Source organism: Carassius auratus, unplaced genomic scaffold, assembly GCF_003368295.1.
Source record: "Carassius auratus strain Wakin unplaced genomic scaffold, ASM336829v1 scaf_tig00011176, whole genome shotgun sequence".
NCBI classification, from domain to species: domain Eukaryota; kingdom Metazoa; phylum Chordata; class Actinopteri; order Cypriniformes; family Cyprinidae; genus Carassius; species Carassius auratus.
Window position 1 is genome coordinate 80,964 of NW_020524175.1, and position 22,656 is coordinate 103,619.

At 37.5% G+C, this 22,656-nt stretch overlaps 1 long non-coding RNA gene across 1 annotated transcript; it reads right to left on the minus strand.

Annotated features, from left to right (window-relative positions):
- Positions 1-1,044: 1,044 nt before the first annotated feature.
- On the minus strand, positions 1,045-18,616 carry LOC113072965 (uncharacterized). Its single transcript, XR_003280419.1, has 3 exons — positions 18,428-18,616; positions 14,651-14,767; positions 1,045-1,209 (listed from the first exon to the last, which is right to left on the minus strand). It is a non-coding gene; the product is annotated as an uncharacterized LOC113072965 (long non-coding RNA).
- Positions 18,617-22,656: the final 4,040 nt, after the last annotated feature.

Sequence of the window (22,656 nt, forward strand, 5' to 3'; positions counted from 1 at the left end):
TTTCAGTAATTACTTAAACAATTTAACATTAAACATTTTATTTTATTTAATTGCCAAGGCAACATCTTCATTTTGGATTCTTTATTTATCTTTATTTTATTAGGTCTGTAGTAAGTTTGATGTGCTTTTTTTTGTAGATTATACTATATATATATATTTATTTAATTTTATCAATGCATTTTATTTCAATAAATTGGAAAGACAACATTTATCATTTTCTTTTCATTTTTATAATTAGTAATTTTTTTATAAGTGTGGCACGTAATATTTGTATTTCATTAGTAAGTTTGTAGTTTTAGTAAGTTTTGTGCGTTTTAATTGTAATATTTAATATGTCCATTTGAGTACTTTATTAAATTACCAAAGCAACATTCATAATTTCTGGTTATGTTTAAGATTTTTGTTTTTGTTTTGTTTTTGAATATCTTAAGTTTTGTTTCATATTTACTTTTTATTCAATCAATTGATCACCCAATCAACAAATGAATGAATGAAATAAATATAGCATGTACTTGAACCTCAAGCCACCGAATAATTTTTTGCCGAGGCAGAAATGTTGAGCAGTAGATGAACAGACTTCATGCACAATAAGAAGTCTGAGGTCATTACAGGAGACTCTGAAGCATAACGATTGTGTGCTAAATCACACAGCACTAGTCCATGAACACTTACAAGGTTACTGGTTCAAATAAGTAGCTGACAGCACCAGCGGTGTTAAATTAACCCCGGGGCTGCTGGGTACAACATCCCTGTGCCCTTGTGCTTAACCTTCACGCTGCTTCAGGAGACCCGCATAATTATAAAAAAAATGTTTGATGACTGCTTATATTCAGAAGTGCAAATATTACTGCAAATAGGACTGTTTAGACTGAAAATGTAACAATAAATGAAAACAATATATATGTGTATGTTTTGCTCAAAATGTTAAAGTAATTAGTGTACAGAAAATATGTAAATGCATTCATTTTTGTATGTGACTGGTTTCTCTGAGCGTTTTGTCACTTTTTAAGCTCAATCTGTTGTCACACAAGTGAGTTTGCAGAGCACTTTTTAATTGGCTTGGCCTTGAACGGGCGACAATCGCAGACGGCAAAACAAACACAGCCGCGGGCGATAAACGCCACACACAGAGAACAACGTGCCGCTTCACTCAGGGTTATTCTTCCAAATGAGGGCTTGACAGTCAGCATAACATCAGGACCGCTGCTCCTGCAGAACACAGAGGATTTTATATTATATAAGATTATATAAGATATTATATATTAAAAAAGGGGGCTGAAAGAGTAAATGTGCACTTTTTGAAGGTTGTGTGTCTGGTCACTCAATAGAGTAACCGTACACTTGAGGTCAGTGCTATTTTAATGCAATACATTATTCGTTTTTAGCATTTATTATATATTATTTGTAATATTTATTATTTATAATATTTATTTTGAATTTGGTTATTTTTTATTTTTAGTTTATAAATTTTGTGAAATGTTAAGTTATGGTTTTTGCTATGTTGGTCATTTTTACTTTGAATTTTTTTATAGCTTGAACTTATTTTATTTCAGTTTTAGTTTATATAAATTATTTTTATTTTAATTAAAACATTAAACAATAAGGGTAAAAAAAATATTTACTGTAGTTTCCTTTAATTTCAACTTTATTTTCAGTAACAAATACAGTATGATCTTTTACAGTATGAGTCTTTTTGTTCATGATTGTGCTTTGTTAAAGAGCGTCAGCACTTTGATCACAAAAGACAAGGGAAGCACGTCATAAACCTTGACATTTATTCAGCCGCCAACATTTACTTAGACTGCAGTAAATATGAACAGCTCTGACACCAGATGAAGTGTGCGGCGTGGCGTTTAACGCATGGTAATGCTGTAAGGTCATGCAGAAGCGCTGCAGCCGCAGACATTACTCATGCGGTGTTAAACACATTCTGACAGCAGAGCAGGAAACGTGCCTCTGTCTCATGTAGTCCAGAAACCAGAAAAATACTCATCCATCACCCGCTTCTGCGTCTGGATGTAGAGCCGTGACCTTGAGCTGTAAACAACAGCAGTGATGCATTACAAAGCACCGCGTGAATGATTAGACTGAGATAAGGCCACCTTAAACGCAGCGGACGGCAGATATGAATATGAATATGGAAACAGATGGAGACACTAGAAGAGATGTTAGAATGATATAAAGACATCAGCTGATCATTTGAATGTTGCGTTTGTTGCTAACTCGTAGTTGGTTTCAAATTGGCAAATGTTGGAAAGTTCTTTCCTGGATTAGACCGTTACTGTATCACAAAACAAACATAGTAATGCCATAGCAACCAACAACTACTCCAAAGTAACAACACAAAACCCAAGAAAATTCTAAAAACATTCAAAACACCTAAGTAACAAGTAATGTTCATTCAGAGTTATTAGTGACCGTCCAGTTGCACTTACCCCTATTCTCATGAAGCGCTTTTAACGGCTAGTCATGCACTACATCAAGTCTGCCCCCCCCGGACCCCTTCCAGTTTGCATATCAGTCCAACCGCTCGACTGATGATGCCATCGCCACTGCCATCCACTCAGCACTCACACATCTAGAGAAAAAAAGACTCATACGTCAGAATGCTGTTTATAGACTTCAGTTCAGCATTCAGCACAATCATCCCTCAACAGCTCATTCATAAACTGGCTGTTGGACTTTCTGACTGGAAGACCTCAGGCAGTAGGGGTCGGCAGTAACATATCCAGCACCATCACACTAAACACTGAGGTCCCCCAAGGATGTGTGCTGAGCCCCCTCCACTTCACTCTGCTGACCCATGACTGCACACCGTCACACAACTCCAAGTTTGTGGATAACACGACTTTGGTGGGTCTCATTAGCAACAAGGATGAGACAAACTACAGGAGCGAGGTGAACCACCTGGCCAGATGGTACAGTGACAACAATCTCTCTCTGAACGTGGAGAAGATGAAGGAGATTGTTGTTGACTTCAGGAGAGCACACATTCAGCACGTTCCTCTGACCATCAATGGTGCGACTGTGAAGAGAGTGAGCAGCACCAAGTTCCTGGGTGTGCACATCACAGAGGACCTCTCCTGGACCGACAACACAGCACTGGCCAAGAAATCTACTTCTACTTAGAAATCGATTTTATCTGTATTTAAATGTTCTACTGTTAAGTGTTCTCTGTATGCACCAAGCGTCTGAGAGTAACGCAATTTCAAATCTCTGTTTGTATGTACTGTACATGTGGAAGAATTGACCTGGTCTTTAATAAAGTTAACTAAAAGTTAGCGCAAACATTATTTATAAATTGCTCATGGAATGTTCATTTCTGAAACATCCAGTTGGATGCTTTTAAAAAAAACATTAATTTAAATATTACTATTTGTTTCAGAATGTTTAGAGAAGATTCAAAGGTAACGTTTCCATGATGATTGCATAATGATCAAATGCAGGGTGTTGCTATTATGTTGTTAAAATGTCCTTGGTGGGTGCCACAGTAGTTTGCTATGAAGAGGTTTTCAGCAATTTATTGGATTGCCGTTCTGTGTGGTTTGCAAGGTGTTGCTATGAGTAAGTTTGATGTTGTGATCAGTTTGCTTAAATATGTAAGATGCTTGTTAGGATATTGCTTTGAGGTTGCTAGGGTGCCCTGCATGGTTGCCAGATTGCTTCTATGACGTCTCCAAAATGTTAAGGGTTTTTTCACCCATTTTATCATCTGCCGGACAACCATAATGTTTTCATTTTTGTTGTAGATTGTGTAGATAGTTGCAGATTGTGATGATTGATTTCATGTGTGTGATTTATAGGGCATGTAACATAACCAAATTTGTGATCTGAATGAATAATGTAACTCAAAATGCAGTGAATGCAGCTTGTGCATGCAATTCACAAGCTCCTTACATTCTGTGATCATAAATGTTTGTTTTGTTCCCTCTTATTCGTATGAAGAAAGAGACGTATATGAGTTTACATTTGTGCTGATGAAATGCAAGTTTTTTGTCTTTCTCTGTATGAAATGAACCAGCTCCAGAAGACCTGCTGACACTGCTGTCACCTGAGTGTGTAATACTTTTCATGGATAAAGAGAAATGAAATTCCTAGAAAATTGTTGTAGAATAATAACTTTGGAATTGCAATCATGTTACATGTGGACCGGCGTGCAAGGTTACAATATTTGAGAGGTTTTTAATAAAACCTTAACACAGGAATTAGTTTGACATTTAAAGAAAAACTAGACTGGCAATCACTGTAAGCCTGATGCAGAGTATTGCACAATTTCAACTTTCTATCAACGCCATTACGGCAGGAGAAATAGTGTGTGATTACAGATAAGAGTGAAAAGCCATCTGAATGCAGAATGTTTGCATTTCCATCGATTACAGTACTTTAGCAGCTGTCATGCTGTTTGCGTTCAGCCCGTCTGAAACAGTAATGCAGGAATGTTTGTCTATAGATGATACCTCTGCTGCAGCATTTGTCCTTGTTTTGTCCTCTGCTATGGTTGTCTGCGCTCTGCATTAAGCTTAGTTTGCTGACTGTCGTCCAAAAACATTCTCATTAGTTTTATTCACAAAGCGTTCATTAGCTTCATCACTTTACCTCGTTTTGGCAAAACTGATCGCAGCAGATTGACTTCGTTAGTAAGGTTTCGTTTTTTTGATTGTCATCACTCAAGTCACAGATTCGCCCACGATTGCAAACAATTACCGAATGAACTTGGGGAAATGTAGCTCTGTGGCATATGAAGAAATGTCATAATTAAAGCCAAAACAGATGCTACACTATTTTTACTGCATATAATAAATGCTACATATATGCCTCCATCATGGTAGAGTTGCATATGATCACCAAAGTATTAATTTGTGGTTAAACATTGCGCTATCAATGCACAACATCTTATCCGTTTATAAAGCAGCATTAAGAACATTACTTAAATTTTCCCAACTCTATGCGCTTTTAAAAACACTGGGACATATCATAATTCCACTGGACTCTCTAAAGCGGGCGGTGAAGCCGTGAGTTTTGCTCAAGTGCTGTGGGATTATCAAGCTCTGCTCGGCTGGAAAGACTTATCGCCGTGCTGAAGGTAAAGTGGGCGACTATCAATAAAACATGAGCAGTAGGCTTCACATCTAACACATCGCTCTTATTTATGTAGGTGCCTCAAATCCGTATCAAATCAGTGTTCACAAAACCCTGTGATCTACGTCTTTACGCGATCAGATCTCTCAGGGCTTTGGGAAGAACACGCGAAGCTCAATTAATGATGTACGTACAGATGTTAGCCACATGCTGCTTTCAGGAAGAGAAGGTGATATTGAAACACACTTCCTGGAAATAAATTAATTACAGTGCAACTTGAGAATAAGATGCATTTGGTGCTCTTCACACACACACACACACACACACACACACACACACACACGCCATATATAGTATCACAAAGGCCTTTGTTTACTTGGCTAATAAAATATGTCACTCTTATTTCATTCTTCGCTTTGATACCAAACGCATTTGCATTTATCATTTGCGTTCCAAGATTGAAGCTGCAACACAAGAAAGCTCATAAGACGATTCCATGAATACTATGAGCCCACTGTGAGTATTCACTTGGAGTTCTGTTGAAGCGACCCTCAATGCAACCCTGTCAGAAAGTACAGCATGTTTCCTGTGGCAGTCTGACGTGAGGATACATGACGCACAACCGGAGGACCATAGAGCACTGCGGGTCTCCTTTGTATCAATAAACGTCACATTAATATTCTCGGCGCACCGCACATGATGATTATGATGGATACAAACTGACAAGAGGAGTGTGTAGTGTCATTTGTAATTGGCCGGCGCGTGGTGATGTTTTTCTGTGTAGCGTTTAGTCCCACAGGATTGCTAATCAGATATAGACCAGTGGTAATTATCCAGTGAACCCTCAGCACGGAGGACGAATGGACTTCAAATGCTCTAATCAACTATCTTTAATGCATGAGACTCCTCACTGAAAACATTCAAATGCAATTTTTGTAAACACTAACTTATGATGACTTTAAATGAAGATTATGAATCCATAAACTTAGCAGAAGCAGAGTATCATGTGCATGAGTCGCATTCTCACAGTTTGCTTGTGAGTCTCTATCTAAAGACAACTTGCACGCTACAGAATGACAAAGAATGCTGCAAAACTTTCATTTCAAGAATAATAAATGCATGAGTTTAACTTTTGCTGATACGTGCTCTGATGTGGGCATTCATTAACCAATGAGAACATCAGACGGTTGGGATTTCAGAAGTCCAATTTTGATCTCCAAATGATCCTCAGAATGGATCTTACATAATAACCAACACAATAAGCTTACTAAACCCGAAACAATGCCCTGGAAACCATCCACAACACCCTAGCAACATGGCAGTGAGTTTTGCATGAGTGAACAAACAAATTATATGGATTCTTATTGCAATTATAGTATTCGCCATTTTATTTTTATTTGTTCAATTATGCTAAAAATAAGCGAAAGACTTTTGGGAGGACATAAATTGTAACCACTAGTATTTTAAGCCATACTGAAATGCCATTTACAGTACATCTTTTTTACTGCCACAGACCAGGTGCTCGACTCCATCACCCATCAATAACCTCAAATGATGAATCGGAGCATGTTTCATAATAATAATCAAAGCGAGGGCCATCTAGGGTCAGTGGCCAAAAGCCCCGAAGAACCGCTGCAGCAAAATGCACTCATGCAAAAAATGGATAACCGCAGAGAACGAACAATACATTATGGCCACCACTGAGAGAGATGGGCTTCCTCTCAGACCACGATCAATACAAGCATCAGAATTCACCACTGCTTCTGCTGCTTTGTTTCGGGAGTAATGAGAGATCGCAGTGCAGTATGGGTAATGAATAAGCTTCAGACACACACACACACACACACACACACACACACGAACTGGCCATAGAGAGCACCTGGTCTGATCAGTAAAGGGAGATCTCCCTCCTCCCCTATATAAGGCACTGTTTTTAAAATGGAGCACATTGGTTACTGCAAAAAGCCAATAGTCCAAATGTGTGTTGAAACATTGCTACCTGAATAAAGGTTGATATGATTCTTTGCTTCATGCTTCGCAATTGTAGTATAAAATAAATATATAGTATTATAATAAACCCCTTTTTACCTTGTCAAAATCAACTTGTTTTGTTGCATGTTCCTTTAAATGCTAATGAGCTCTGCTGACGCCACCCCATCTTACATGGGGTGATGAGCTGTACGGTTTAATTTAGCTGCATTAAGCTGCAAATCTTATAACTAGCACTTAAAAAAGGCGATTTGCAAAGATTTATAGTAACACTCCTTATTTTCACTTTTTCTTTAGGTGAAACTGGATCACAAATGATTTGCGCGAACATGTACGGATTTGGGTTGATCAGGGGCACGGTCTGTGTACTTGAAGGCCAACAGATTTTCCTTTTGAAATTAGAAAACCAAAATCAGTAATCGAGCGTTCACTATTTTTTTTTTTTCATTAAAAGTAGAAAAATGAGGAAACCGCTCCTTTATTTTATTTTTTTTGCAAGAAACGAAAAACAAGAATTCAGCATAATTTTTACTTCAGTATTCATTCAGGGGTAGAAAAATGTATAAAAACAGCTTGAATATTCGATTTCTACACGAGGGTGTGAATTAAACACCCCTTTCTGCTGATTGTTCAGCCAAAGATCAAACCATACCGTAATAAGTTCTTCTGCAGTTCTGCAAGGCATAGTAATCTCGTTGCAACTACATTTATTGCAACTACATTTCATCTTTTTCTCATCAAATAACCAGTTTGACAAATAGCTTAGAAACCAGTGGTGTAGACCAGCGGTTCTAAAAAGGGTCAGTGGGAAAAAAAAAAAAAACACTTTACAGTTATAACCGTTTCCTTGATCTCACAATGGTATTAGTTATAACTCTGTTTTTATAGGGTGGAATCACTAACTATGTTTCAATATGACCTTAACAAGTCTGTAATACAAAAAAATCAATCAATAAATACTCCTCAATTTGCATATTGTTTTATCTTTTTAGACCCTTTCATTGACACACACAGAAATCGTACATGTTTTTACCCTCAAAAACCAACAGCATAGAAATATAAGTCTTATCTGTTTTTGGATGACGGTGATGAAGACGTCGGTGATGATGATGATGCTGATGACGACGATAATGACAATGATAATAATCCTGAAATTCCATTCACCACACTCTAATCCATGAATGTCCACGGTGTACATCCCAAGGTTTCCACTGTTTGACTGTTACATATGCACCCCCTCACTTTAAGACTTGACATAACAATGGCAAGGTTTTCGATTTTGCACATGGTAAGTATCTATCGTTGCAGGGTCGGTAAGCAAAGAAACAGAATAATTAACAGGGCCTAAACATTTAAGTATTCTGGCTGGTCCCTTGCATCTACCAGACAACTTAGCCAAAAAACCCTCCTCTGCTCTGGACAAGGGATGAGCATGCACCCAAACTACATCTCCAACTTGGTACTGGTTTTGCTTGCGGTGAAGGTTGTAATATTGCTGCTGTTTAGCCTGTGCTTTTCCCACATTTTCCTTCACCTGACGAAGAAGGTGCTGCTGTCTATCAAGCACTGAATAAATGTAACTATTTGGATCAGGTGTTCTATGTAATTGAATTGCTCTTTCTACTGGACCTTTTAAGTTCCGACCTAAGGCAATCTGTTCTGGAGAATGGCCGGTACTCTCCTGCCAAGCAGTATTTATTGCAAATCGAAATTCAGGTACCCTTCTGTCCCACTGTCGATGCTGCTCTTCCACATTAGATGCCATTATTGTTTTCAGAGTTCGGTTAATGCGTTCTGTGAGATTAGTCTGTGGATGGTAGGCGGTTGTGAGCTTTTGCACCACTCCCCACTGCTTGCACACTTGGCTAAGCAGATTAGAAGTAAACTGAGCCCCTCTGTCAGAAACAAGGTAAGCAGGAGTGCCTCATCTTGTAAAAATTTCATCTGTCAGAATCTGAGCAATGCAGGGTGCTTTGGCCTGCCTCAATGGAAACAACTCCACCCATTTAGAGCAATAGTCAACCACCACTAAGAAATGTTCATTTTGTCTTATGCTTTTTGGAAATGGCTCGATGAGATCTACTCCAATCATATGGCCTGGTTCAACGATGGGTGTGGATTGGAGATGACCAGATAATTTGCTGCAAGATGATTTGTATTGTTGACACGTGATACATTCTTTGCAATGCCTCCAAACATCAGATCTTACACTTGGCCAGTATACCATATCCAGTAATCGGAGTAAAGTTTTAAGTCTTCCCAAATGTCCACTCATAGGAGTTATCATGGGCATAGTGCAAAAACTCTTTACGTAGATCAGAAGAAATGATGAGTTGCAGCTTCTGACCTGTTTGTCTGTTTGGCACGCTCCGGAACAAATGTTCATTCTCAATTAGATAATGTACTCGAGAAATGTCTTAGGCTAGTTGTGATATTACCTTCAAGATAAGCTCTTGAATCTCTGGATCCTTTTGGTGCTTCAGAGACCCTGGATAGATCCACTGGTAAGTTGGTTGGTAAGTTGGGGAGTCTAGAAACTCTTACCACTGCAATCATCTCTGAGGCTAGCTGCTCTGGAGATCTGGATAGCACATCAGGCACTACATTGCAAAGGCCTTTGTGATATTTAAAAGTTAGGTCGTAACCTTGTAGCCATATTGTCCAGCGGGTAAGTTGTGATGAAGGCTATGGATGTTAAATACCCAAGTAAGTGCATGACCTCAAATATTCTCCCTTCTAGATACGGTCTCCATTTTTCAACTGCCCAGACAACTGCTAAATACCTCTTTTCAGATACAGAATGACTTCTTAGCCACTCTTAGTAATCTGGAAGCATACGAAATGATTTTTTACTCCATCCTCCATTTCTTGGGTAAGTACAGCACCCAGTCCTATCTCACTTGCATCTGTTTGCACCCGAAATGGTTTATTGAAATCTGGTGGTAAGAGGACTGGTGTTTGACTCAAGTCATTTTTAATGGTGTTAAAAGCTCTTTGACATTCTTCTTCCCACATCCAGGTGGATTTTTTCTGCTTGAGGGCATGTATAGGTGCTGCTTTTGTGGAAAAATGTGGAATGAAACGATGGTACCATCCAGCTAATCCCAAAAATCTCTGCACATCTTTCAGAGACTGTGGAACAGGAAAGTCGCTGATGGCTGAGACTTTATTGGGATCCATCTTGACTCCCTCTGCTGAAATTATGTGACCTAGGTAAGTGATGTTGCGTTGCATGAAGTTAAATTTTCCAAGATTAAGGGTAAGTCCAGCGTCATGTAAGCATTGAAATACACGGGTGAGATCGTAGATGTGCTCCTCTTCATTTTTGGGAGTACACTACTACATCATCTATATACACCAGACAACACTTGACTTTAAGCGGTCTCAATACAGTCTCTGAAAAGAGGCAGCTGAGTTTTTGAGGCCAAAAGTTAAATGCAAGAATTCAAATAAGCCTGCAGATTTCACAAACGGGGTTATCTGTACACTATCCTCCTCTATCTCAAGTTGCCAGTAACCACTTTTAAGATCTAGTGTGCTAAAAACAGTAGCACCATGGAATGACTCCAATATTTCCTGGATTTGTGGCATGGGGTATGCATCAAGATGGGTTTTAAAATTTAAGCCTCTATAATCAATGCACAACCCAGAACTTCCATCCTCCTTGGAGACAACAACAATTGGAGATGCCCATGGGGAAACAGAAGGTTGTATGATATTTTTGTATAGCAGTTCCTGGATTTCATTGTCAACATACTTTTGTTTGTCCATGGATAGTTTGTATACTCTTTTTCTGACTGGGAGTTCAGCCGTGGTTATAATTCTATGCTTAACTATCTTTGTATTCCCAACCTCTGTAGAGCAGACAGAAGGCCAGTCCATCAAAACATTTTCCAATCTTCCCTTGAATGGTGGTGTAGTCCCTGCTTTACTTGTCAAAAGTTGTATGGACTCAAGTACGGTGTCATCAATGTTAGGTGTGGGTATAGACAAGTAAAAGGAGACTGAAGAAGTAGAATCTTGCGTCAAAAATGGGAAAAAAGGGTTAGTGTCCTGGCTGCTTGCAGAAGGTAAACCATACTGGGCTTTACTAAAATCCAAAACAACCCCGGACTGTGACAAAAAATCCATTCCTAAAATGACTGCTACTTTTAAATCTCTGTCTTTCAGGGTAAACCGTGTTAAGGTAAATGGCTGACCCTGCACCTTACCTTGCCATATCACTTTTCCAGTTGCTGCCTGCTTCTGCCCATTAGCCAACATAAAGGTTTGGCCCTTACTTGACTGACTTATTTCACACTTGTTCAGTTGTTTCCAGACTGATTCTTGGATTAAGGACAACAAACTACCAGTGTCCACCATGGCCAACAGAAAACGATCACGTAAGATAATAGGTATATTGACTGTCTCTGTTACAGTTGGACACTGCACTTCAATAGACTGCATCACTCTAGTACTAGCTGGTCTTTGTTTTCTCTTTTGCTCTTCCGAATTAACTGGATTCCAGTATTTCTGAGCTTCATCAAAATCACGTTCATCCATTTGCATCCCAATTCTGACCAGCTCACCAACATTTGCCACAGTACCTCTTAAAAGACTAGCCAGACGAGGATTCCAGTAATGCAATATGGCCAGTACAATGTCCAATGTCCATCTCAAACACAAAGCTCGATAATGAAAAGCGAAATCTCTTATGCTTTCTATGGCCCCTTGTTTTCTCTCCACCAACCGTCTTGATGCCACATCCTCGATCTTCACTCAGAAAAGATCTTTAAAAACATCTTTAAACTGCCGCCAACTATTCACTTTCCTTCTTTCTGCTTGCCACCAATCTTTAGCGGTTTCTTTGAGCACTGTGTTAAGCAACACCAGGACTTCCTGATCACTCAAAGGCCTCACTGCAAAGTACTCCTCGCAGGGTTCAATAAATAAAATAGGGTCTTCATCTTGCTTATTACTAAAACAAGGGAAGTCTAACTTGACTGGAGGATTGTAAGGCATTAACAAAGTCTTCTCTTGACTGGTCAACGAGTTTTGCTGGACTTCATAGGTATGATGCTGACTTGGTCCAAAATCATGAGCTCCACCACAACTTTTGGACGTTACTAGTGTGGACATTGGAGTCAATGATTTGATCTTGGCTTCAAGCTGCACATCCCTTCTCTTTAGACAGTCTACCATTGACTGACCGAGTTCCTGTACAGACCTTTCCACCACTTTCTTGACTCTCTCACAATCACGCTCCATAAGATACATCAACCGATCTTCCATCCCTTTACATTTGTTCTGGAATTCTTCTTGTGAAACACAGCCACTCATCGTCTCGATACTGTCAGCAACCTGTCCTTCCAGCACATAGACTTTATCAGTAAGTTGTTCTATCAGGTTGGTAATGGACTCCGGAAGTGTCTTTCTCTCTACTGCAGGTGGTGGGGGTAGTGGTAAGTTAAGGTCTTCATCTATGTTGGCTTTACTCTCATTTTCAGCGAATATGTATAGATCATTAAAGGTAGTTATTAAATCTTTGAGGGGTTCTCTGGGATTAGTAAATGAATCAGTGTAAAAATCCACCACTGGCACGCACTCATCCCTATCCAGAGTTGCATTACTTTCCATCTTGTGTGGACTATTCTACTTTCTCAACAAACAGTTAGTGTCCCTGTTCGTCCACCATTCTATAACCGTTTCCTTGATCTCACAATGGTATTAGTTATAACTCTGTTTTTATAGGGTGGAATCACTAACTGTGTTACAATACGACCTTAACAAGTCTGCATTTGCATATTGTTTTATCTTTTTAGACCCTTTCAGTGACACACACAGAAATCGTACATGTTTTTACCCTAAAAAACCAACAGCATAGAAATATAAGTCTTATCTGTTTTTGGGTGATGATGACGAAGCTGCTGATGACGACGATAATGACAATGACAATAATCCTGAAAGTCCATTCACCATACTCTAATCCATGAATGTCCACAAAAGCTCATGTCCACAGTGTACATCCCAAAGTTTCCACGTGCAAACCTGTGTTGATATCGAATCACATTAAACCCAAATCTTCAAAATCACTAGTGTGGCACAATCCGGTTTCAGGATCCACAGCAGTATTTCACATTGCCTCTACATTTAATTCATTGACATGTTTCAGACAGGCATGTAAAAGAGAAAGATTTCTCCCACAGAATGTGGAGTCCTTCTACAAAAAGAATCACGTTAAATATTTATATATAACTACATAAATAACAGTCAACATTTAAGTCGATATAAAATAAACAATGCTTACTTCGGATTGAACATGAAACTCTAAGTTTCCCAATCAGGACCAATGATTGTTTGGAACCATATGCCATGCTTATTCCTCCATTACCAATCTACTACTTTTACTTCTACACCAGTTTTATACATCAGAGCATTACTCCTTGTTGCCCCCTCATGGTGAGGAGTAGAGGTACAACGAAAAAAACATGTTTACAGGTTTGACTGTCACACAGTAGCTTACTATGTTTTCCAGATTGTAAAGTAATTATTTTGACAAATGCTGTGATTTATTCCAAAGTGATTTAAATGATCCATTTAATGTCAAATAATTTAAATCTAGACATCTAGTATTTGCGTCAAGCAGGCTTTTTGCTATTTTTATATTGGCTTATGTGTGAGGCCTGTTTCAGAAAGATGCTCAATGAGACAGAGACGAGCTAATGCAGCACATTTTGCTGATCAATTTATTTTTAAAGGCATGAAATTTTGTTGTCTTTTTGAACATACACAAATAAAAAAAGATTTTTTACAATACAACCATGAATGACAGTATTATTTCCAATGATGAGGGAAAAATCCAGGTGAACATCAATATGCCTACTTCAATAAATTAAATAAGCTCAGCAAAAACAAAGTTATGACTGCTGTACACTTCAATACTGCTCTGCGCTTGACTGTAGTTGCGTTTTTCTGTTGTTTAGTTTATTCAACCCATCACAACTTATTGGAACTGTGTGAATTTTGGAGGTAACTTCTCACCTTGTTATTCTAAAGGCTTATTACCTTTCTTTTTTTAAAACACACACACAAAATGTCCTGCTCTCACTTGGCAGAGATTGTGACTTTCACTTCTGGCGTAGGCCTATTTCAAGCATTGTTAATGTTTTCTGTGGGGTTTGGGGTCACTTAGTATGGGGGGGAAACTATGGAAGTCAATGACTACCAGCAACTGTTCTGTTGTACCAACATTCTTCAAAATACCTTCTTTTGTGGTCATGCAGGTTTGATACAACAATGTGGGCAACGATGACAGAATTTCCATATTTGGGTGAACTATCCCTTTAAGCACATTATTGTCTTACTTTTGCGGTAAAACATGAGCTGATTATGTTTTTTTATGCTGACAAAATTTTGAGCCCATGCTGTGCCGCGTCTGACAGTGAATTGGTGTGATAAGCACACGTCATTAATCTTGATCGTCTGTCATGGCAGGTTTAATTACGATGGAGGGACGAGTCACTAAACAAGAGCTTCATCTACTAAACATACTGTTTCCTTTCATTTCACATCTTAAGTGTTGCGCACTCAGTAACTACCTTACCAGGAGTTCAGCAGCTCTTACAGGGATCAAGCTCTCGGGTTTCTGAGGTCATGCACACATCAGGTTGAGTGATTGTCCGAGTTATTGATCCTCTGCACACCTCACTTCAGTTCAGTGCTACAGAGACATAAATGAGACACAATCACAATGTGTATAACTGAGAAAGTGCACAAAAAAGCATCTCTGCAATTACGATTATTGCCATTCGCATGGTAAGGGTCTAAAATAGAATCGACTCTAATAAAGAAATATATCACAAATTCTCAAATACACACAAAAAATATTTACAATGAACTTCTTTACTTTTTTTCCCCCCTCTCCCACCTTGTCACAATGCATTCTGGCATTGTATTCTCCAAATGCACTGAAACAAGGAATCTCAGGAGGTCATATTTGCATAACAATGTTGCTTAACTCTTGCTACAGCCTTCATCACCAAATTTCATCTATAATGCCTTTAAATGGTCCCTACATATGGAGCTAAAGAAATACAGTAGTTCACCCAAAACTTGCTGAAAATGTGCTCACCCTCAGACTATCCTGGATTAGGATGAGTTCATTTCTTCATTAGATTTGGAGAAATGTAGCATTGCATCAGTGACTCATCAATGGATGCTCTGCAGTGAATGGGTGCCGTCAGAATGGGAGTCCAAACAGCTGATAAAAACATCACAATAATCCACAAGTAATCCACACCACTCCAATCCATCACACTGTCTTGTGAAGGGAAAATATGTGTGCTTTTAAGAAACAAACCCATCATCAAAACATTTAACTTCAAACTGTTGTTTCCAGATCAAATACGAGTCCATAATCAATAATAACACTTCCTCCAGTGAACACCAATTACTTGTTAAGACTGCTTTGATTTGTAAATGGTGCTTAATCTGTGCAGATTTTTCTCCTGATTCAGCCCAGACAACTTTTTTTACCCTAGTTATGGATAATGGACTCATAGCCAGAAGAAATAAGATATTAATGATGGATTTGTTTCTTACAAACACAAAGCTTTTGGCTCCACAAGATGTTAACTGATGGACTGGATTGGTGTGAATTACTTGTAGATTATTGTGATGTTTTTATCAGCTGTTTGGACTCTCATTCTGACGGCACCCATTCACTACAGAGGATCCATTGATGAGACACTGATGCAATGCTACATTTCTCCAAATCTGATAAAGAAACAAACTCATCTAATTCTTGGATGGCCTGTGAGAGAGTAAATTATCAGCAAGCTTTCAATTTAGGGTGAATTATGATTTAAAAGATGCTATAGTTTCATATTCATTTTCAGAATCTGTACAAGGTCGATAATGAAATTCCATCATAATTTGTAACCAGCCCTAACGGGATCCAATAAACACCCTCTGAGAATCTGCCAAGAGTCAAATCAGATCCTGCCGGATAAACAGGACCGCCGCCAGATTACAAGAAACACTCCATTAGTAATCTATCAATCCTTTGGGATTTTTTGACTGCTTATTAATTAAGCAGAGAACATGATGATTAAACATCGAGCGTAAAGATGTTTCTTCTATAAATTGTCTCAAGCTTTTTATCTTTAGTAGACGATTGTGTGTTGATTCTGTCTGACAGGTGGTGTGTTTCTCGGCTCTCTATAACCAGCCCAGAAAAATCATCCTTTATTCAGTGTGAGAAAGAAAAGATTCAGCAGAAGACAAGTGACCCAATTACCACGTAATGGACTCTGGGTGGTCTTTTAGGTGACATATGGAAGTCATTTCCACAGACGGAGGGATAACACTTTAAAGAAATCACCAGACATCCACCTGAATCACAGACTCAGAACTCATAACCACATCTGATAGAATGACACTCATTCCACTCATATGATATCATTAGAAAATAATGAATCATGACTGGATGTTATAATGAATCAGATCCAGCGGTTCTCACAAAAATAGTGTGGTGCTACCATTTTAAAGTGAAGATCACATGATATAGCATGATTAAAATATTCATATATAATGCTGCTGTATATACGCCAAAAATTGTGACATTAGCACAGCAAATGTCTAAAACATAGTATTTTTATACCACCCAAAAACATTGTAATGCAACAAGACTGCAATAAATACCATCGTACTGAATGACACCGGTATTCCCACATGAAAAAATACTATAGTAATTTATTGTAAATACTGTACTGTTTTTGAGCCATACTACAGTGTATTATACTGTATATATTATAGTACACTTTGTTAATAAATGCTACAGCATATTAACAACTCTAGTGAACTGATAAACAGTAATAAATACTGTAGTATACTTCAGTTTTTACTACAGTAAACTGTAGTGTATTGTAGTAGCTTATAATATAAACGTATTACAGTATTGGGTAATTTCTTCATATTACTATAGTTGTTATATTAGCACAGCAACTATAGAATTACCACAGCAATTTAAATTCAAGTACTTTACTATGATATGGTTCGAAAACACTAGTATTTACTATAAATTACTATAGTATTTTTTCATGGGTTAGTATAGTACTCATACATAACCTATACGGTGCTATACATAACATGATAAAGATGGTAATACCGTAAATGCCAGAAATATGGTGTAATTATAAAATCAAGCATGGTAATACCATAGTAGTGTGGAATATTTATGGTACCGAATAATAACCAAAATAAAATTACATTTTTCAAGATAGCTACTGTTAAGAATATCATGGTATTACCATGGTAAATAACAAAATAACGTGGTAATGCCGTCATAGTTTTCTGTCACCCCATGATTTAAGACTTGACTTTGAGCTGTGAGGTAGTGTATCATATCTGGGAGAATATTCGGAGACGTTTCAAACTGTTTATCCTCACTAAACCCCGAGGATACTTGGCGAGTCACTATCTCCTCAGTCGAGTGGCGGGAAATCGCTTATGTTGATTCCCTGATTTATGACGGACCCTCAGCAATAAAACACCACGGATCTGTTCGTTATTCCTGTGTGACACCCAGGACATCAGCGACAGCACCACTGAGCCCAAGGATGTTTACTGTCTGCTGTGGGACGGGGAGATAATTAGCTCCAGTCAGCTGCCTATGTAGGGAGTATTTTAAGGGAGGAGTCATGGGTGGAGTCTCGAGGCTGAAAAAGCTGCTTTCTAGGATACAGCAATTTAATTACCATTTAAAGTATTAAATCATTAATAAATTTGTTATCATAATTTGAATATAATTTTAAGTACATACACATAATGCACTATATAGATGCATCTATAAAACAGAGACAATATTTCACTTAATACTGAACTTTACACACACGGATAAATAAAATATGCATTCAATACTTAAAATATAAACTCACAAATTATAATATAATACTTTATATGGTGTATATAACAAACTGTCAAGTCCTACTCTTTTTAAGTTCCAAAAGACACATGGACGACTCAAATTTCCAGCTCAATTTATTTTTATTTTGGCTTTGTCAGTTGATTGGTCTGTTCATTAAATTAGGTTGTAAACCTTTAAAAACAGAGAACAAATATTACCATTTCAATTAAACATTTTAATTAACATTTATAATGAATTTAATTGTTTACATGTTTAATTAAACATTATATGTATTCTATGATGATGAATTAGTCATTTCAGCCTTTATATGGAATAAAGAACCCATTCAACAAGTCAATGCTGCAGTGCGTCACTTAAACAATCTACACGGCAATTAAACTACAATTAAACATAGCTTCAACATGTTATACAGCATTCCAAACACCATGAAAGTAAATAAAACATTTCACTGACCATTGGTGTCTTTGGACTGAACCTACAAGTGAACTTGGAGCGTCTTTTCAGTGAAGTTTGTTTGTCTGAATGACTGAGGAACTCCAGGTTTTTAACAGGTGCTCCAAATCAGTGAAAATGACAACAGGTGACAAGCAGCCAGATTGCTGCTGCTGGTGCACTCTGGGAAATGTAGTTCTTGGACTCATTCCTGAGATTCAGCTCAACACAAACCATCATTCCTATCATACAAAATTACGATACTGAACATACACTTATATAAAAATAAATATTCTAATGATTTTATATTATACACATGCACATATATATATATATAAAGTCATTATGTATGTATGCACTAAAAATGTCAAATGTATTATTGAATGACAATTTAATAAGTGCTAAATAATTTGTCCAAATGAAGGTAATAATCATTTCTTAGTCTTACACACACACACACACCATTATTTTATTCAGCATTGACTGAAGTAAAAAAAAAAAGTAAAATATAATATCAATATAATTATGTAGCCTACCATTTCACCCAATATTTCTAATGTGTGTAATCATGTTTTAATTCCGCTAGCTTTAACATGCTCAACAAGTTCTGACACCTTTGTAATCAAATGAAACTTCGCCAAGCCCCGCCTACTTTTGTTACTGTTTCTAAATACGTCAGACAACAAGCTTTACAGAACAACTCATAATTGACCTGCGGATGACCTCTGGATCTGCTGCATCTGCTGACAGTCATACAAGCTGCTCAGAAACATGAACAGTGTTCAATCAGATATAGATGTCCTGTTCTGGTTAAAGGACGTCTGGATCATCATCTGAGACCTGACAGGACCTTTGAAAAGAAGCATGATGGTTGATGAATTGCTAACTCAAGTTATCAAACACCTGTTTTCCTCCACACGTGGCCTTAGGTTGATCTCATCATGGTTTGAGGTTTCATCAGTAACTGATATGTTTGATCATATCAGGAACTAGAAACTCCAGCACTCAGAAAGACACTGAAGTGAACACATTTCGAACTCATCTGCAATATCAACTTTTATAAACGAGTTTGAGTCGGTGTTACCGTGAAAGCATAGCCTGTACGCTATCATCAGCGCAAATGAAGTGTAGAGCAACACATCAGTGGGAAATCTGAATAAAACATGCAGCCTGATTAGACGCCTTAAAAGCTGTGACGCAGGATAATCATGGCATATAAACATACTGCTGCTTCACATCTTCTGATCCTCGTATCTCACCATCCACCATGCCAAGGTCATGATAATGTGTGCATTTAATTGCTGATACACTTGATTATGTGCGAAATATTGAGAGGGTAAATTGGAGTGCGCTGCTTTGCATTTTAAAAGGTTCCTCCTGCTGTTCATGAGCCCATTAAAGTTTGTCATATTGATTCGAGCGGGTTTATAGTTTAGTGCAGAAACATTTTCACTCTCCCTTGAGAACTGAAAGATTAAACCATTGCAAACAAATTACTTTTTTTAAGTGATCCTTAGAAATGATACTTTATAAATAAATATATCAGGCTCAATACAAGTTAAGCTACAGAATAGGCCTGAATGATTTCTGTTTGTAAAATAAAGGCAAACATAAAATGAATATATAAATTCATGAATGATCTCTATATAATGTTGATATACACTATATATATATATATATATATATAAATTCAATATAACCCCATAAAGTGTATATGATTACAATATATGTGTAATGTTGGTATATGAAAAATAAAAATAATTACATAAATCATATGAACAATTATAAAATAATATTTAAATGAATTCACAAATTATATATATATATATATATATATATATATATATATATATATATATATATATATATGTATACACACACACACACACACACACACTCATGATCATTAATGTACATAATGTTGATAAGAAATACAAAAAATCTCAGTTTTTAAACAATAAAAGCATCATTTTCAGAAATCATACGACATGTAGCTGGTATTCTGAAGGATCTGGATGAAGGAATGACCTCTGATCTCCTGTCAGGTGATCCCAAACTCATCAGGCATTCCAGGAGAAAACTCAAAACTGTTATCTTGGGAAAATGACATTGCAATAATAAATGTGGCTAAAGTGAACTAGAGAAAAAGAGTTCCCCTCACCTTCCATTGTTTTATTAATGAATGGTTAGAATTTAGTAATTTCTTTTAAATAAAAGATCAAAAGGATAAACAATGCAGATTTATTTTCACAGCCAATTTTGCTCATATTTACTAAGGGTGCCAATAATAGTACAGTACTGTACAATTTTGCAGAAAGACTTCCTTCTGTAGCAAATTTAAAGTGTCAAAGTAACATCAAACTTTTGATTACAGATGGAGATGTAATTAATACAGCTATTAAATGTGTTCTGTGATCATTAGCACATTTATGGGTGACATGAGGAGTAGATTTATACGGATGCTGGAGAGAAATGATATATTGATCTGAAATTACATTTACAGTGGATATATTTCTTTGAAATTTTTATTTGTTAAACTGATAGATAGATTTATAGATAGATATAGTTAGACTCATAAGCGGAGGGTTAAAAAACTCCAGGGTGAGGCTAAAATTTGCCTAGTGTTATCTATTAATGAGCATATCATACCCCATCATTTAGGCAAGTACATACGGTATCCACTGAATAAATATAAAACAAGGCAATTGCAACTTCTATCTCACGATTCTTACTCTTTCTTACAATTGCAAGTTTATATATCATGGTATTTCTGAAAAAAATCTGAATTGTGAGATTATGAACTCAAATTGCGAGAAAAAGTAAATTTTCTTACAATTGTGAGTTTAGCTTACACTCTCAGAAAAAAGGTACAAAAGCTGTCACTGGGGTGGTACCTTTTCAAAGGGTATACTTTTGTACAAATTTTGTTCCTTTTTTGTGTATAACTCACAATTCTGACTATATAACTTGCAATTGTGAGCAGTGATAACACATCTGAACACCTCTGATTGGCCATTGCATTCAAAAGCTCAACAGAATGGCATGTGATTGGACATAATGCGGAACGCTGTAAAATCACATCATTTGATGCACCATTAGCAGATCTAAATTTAATGCTGCAAAATTGACACTTTTCATTTCATTTTCACTTTATTCATGACATCCTTAATAGATTTAGTTTAATTGTAATTTGGTAGCATTTTTGCCCCAAGACCACATTTCAGACACGTGGCCAGGGGTAGACTAAGCCTTGCCCAGCCTTACATACACTCTACCTATGGCCAGACAGATAGAGGGACGGATGGATGGATGGATAGACAGAGATATATGGATTCAGAGACAGATTGATAGACAGACAGACAGACAGACAGAGAGATGGATAGTCAGACAGATGATAGATGGATAGATAGACAGAGAGACAGATGTATAGACATATATATATATATGGATTGAGAAACAGGTGGATAGACAGACAGATGATAGATGATAGATGTATAGACAGACAGAGAGAAAGACAGAGACATCCGGTGAACGTGTTTATTTGTGTGATCTCAGTGACCCTACTGATATTACAGTAGAGTTCTGTTTCTGTACAGACATTTAAACACTGGCACATATGCGGGTTCGCAAATCATTTGAGTCAGTTCGGGAGTTCAAAGCGGGTTCACGATTCATTTGAGTCAGTTTGGGGATCACGAATCATTTGAATCAGTTCGGGAGTTCAGAGCGGGATCGCGAATCATTTGAATCAGTGCGGGAGTTCAAAGCGGGTTCGCGAATCATTTGAGTCAGTTTGGGGATCGCGAATCATTTGAATCAGTTCGGGAGTTCAGAGCGGGATCGCGAATCATTTGAATCAGTGCGGGAGTTCAAAGCGGGTTCGCGAATCATTTGAGTCAGTTTGGGGATCGCGAATCATTTGAATCAGTTCGGGAGTTCAGAGCGGGATCGCGAATCATTTGAATCAGTGCGGGAGTTCAAAGCGGGTTCGCGAATCATTTGAGTCAGTTTGGGGATCGCGAATCATTTGAATCAGTGCGGGAGTTCGTAGCGTGTTCGCGAATCATTTGAGTCAGTTTGTGGATCGCGAATCATGTGAATTACTAATTACGTTTTCCAAGCGTGTTTAGGTGTGATATGTGAACTCTTATTTTTGGTTTAAATGATGTGCCTTTTAACAGTATCAAGTATATACACAAACTAAACAAATCGTGCCTAAAAAGTGCATGCATCTAGGCTAATGTAAAGTT